This window comes from Prosopis cineraria, unplaced genomic scaffold, assembly GCF_029017545.1.
Source record: "Prosopis cineraria cultivar Desert tree isolate PC_DT_omini unplaced genomic scaffold, ASM2901754v1 PC14, whole genome shotgun sequence".
Taxonomy (NCBI): Eukaryota; Viridiplantae; Streptophyta; class Magnoliopsida; order Fabales; family Fabaceae; genus Prosopis; species Prosopis cineraria.
Window position 1 is genome coordinate 19,611,402 of NW_026555345.1, and position 2,152 is coordinate 19,613,553.

At 27.6% G+C, this 2,152-nt stretch overlaps 1 pseudogene; it reads right to left on the bottom strand.

The window, feature by feature from the left end:
- Positions 1 to 212: 212 nt before the first annotated feature.
- On the bottom strand, positions 213 to 308 carry LOC129294013 (U6 spliceosomal RNA; annotated as a pseudogene).
- Positions 309 to 2,152: the final 1,844 nt, after the last annotated feature.

Sequence of the window (2,152 nt, forward strand, 5' to 3'; positions counted from 1 at the left end):
GCTTGATAGTGTTTGGGTGGGAGTATCTGCCCAATTAAACCAAGTTCCATTTGCTTGTTGCACAACAAAAGTCAGTTCGACTATTATTTATACATATTTTGTTTGAAATATTATCATTATTGTGTTTAAGGGGAGCACTTAATTTTATGAGAGATTTTTTTTTTGCCAAATAATTTTATGAGAGATTATATGCAGCTTTTACGTGCCGATGCAAAATATTTTTTGATTTGTGTTTGCCATACTTGCCCAAAGATCATGTTAATCTTCTCTATTTGGTTCCAATTTTATTAGATGCCCTAAAATGATGCTGATCCAAAATATTTAATTATTTGTCACCTCCTTTTATATTGTGCATTTATTTTTTTTAACAGTTTAAAGAAATAACATATGGTAGTTGGTTGAATTGTTTCTTACATTTTTTTGAAGTGTAAAAGAAAAGGATATCACGAAGAAAATTCTGCGCAAAATATTTTAAGGAATAAGCACCACTATTTTTTAAGTTTAATATCCCCTCACCTATTCCAATTCTGGAGTGCAGCTTGATTACTTGAGTGAATCATGGACGACTCTAGGGCCCCATTTGGTATGATAGAATAGCTTTTGATGGAATTGAAATTGGAATTGAATCAGAATTGGAATAGAATTGAATTATAAAAGTATGTTTGGTATGTCAGAAACATTAGTTGGAATCCTTGCATTACTTTTGTTTGGTATGCAAGACATGGAAATGGAATTATACTTAAAAGACAAAAATACCCCTATATAAAAATTAAAATAGAACATAATAAAAACTTAATTGTGTACCAATTTTCTTATGTATTTTATATATTAATGAAATATTATATAAATTATAAATTATATCTGTAACTATTATTCACTAGCTTGGGCTAAACAAAGTTTTATCATCAGAGGGAACATTTTCTTGAAAATAAATTTGGCAATGGTTCCCATCCCTTCTACTTTAAAATAAATACACTAACATGTAGATTTAGAAGAAAAATGTCAAACAAATCAATTCTACTTCTTATACCAAAAAAATATTATAAATATATAAATTATATACAAATATTATATATAATACTATCTTATATATATTATAACGTTTTATATATAATGAGCAAAAATATCATTCATCCTTTTATACTCCCTTTTTCTTTTTTTTGCTAGCATATGAGGGTTTTTTTTTTTGAGGGCAAATTTGTCTTTCTGGAATTTGTATGAGGGCAAAAGTGTCTTAAATATTACAATTCTATAGAATTGCTCCCAATTCCATAGATTTATATAAGGAATTCAAATTAGCTTTTTTCCATAGAATTAGAATTCCCAAGAATTGTAATTCATATCTACCAAACATCATTTTATTCAAATTTCTATCCCAATTCTATTTCTATCTTCACAATTCCAACCTATCAAACATGGCCTAGAATTTGATGAGTGGGGGGCTAAATTACAAACAATATATAGAATGGGGGACGCAATTTATTTAACATTTTTACAATAAAAAATTTTACTTTTTTTTATCAAAAAGCATTCGATGTGTGATAAAAACTCCTGATTATGCTTTACATTCTTAGAACTCAAACCAAAACAACAATAATATTTACACAATATAATTTTGTGCACTAAAAAAAAGGCAAGTAAAGTTTTGTGTTTGAATGTTAGTAAAATTTTGTAAACAATAAAGTAGTGTCTGCTATAATAACAATACTCCCTTTGTCTTAGTTTATAAAACATTTTTTAAGATGATTGGATATTCTAAAATATAAGATATTTTTATAAAAAATAAAATTTTATTAATTATATTTATTCTAATGTTACCCTTCCCTTCTTATTACATTTTATCTTTCTCTATTTAATGCATATTTTGGTGTCATACAACTTATTACATGGCCTTTCTTAAAAACTTGATTCATTCGGACATGCATGATTAATAACAGACATTTCTCTTCATAGACTTGTACAATAAACTATTTTTTGTGAAATTTGTACAATCATTTTTCTCCATGGCCCACATGACAATGAAAGAATTGACGGCCTTGTTATTAGACTTTAATTGTCCTGGTCTTGGACCCAACTTGAGTGTGAGTCTGAATACATAACTAAGGTTTGGCACTAGCATCATGGACTTTGATGCATTACGTGAAATCATTAC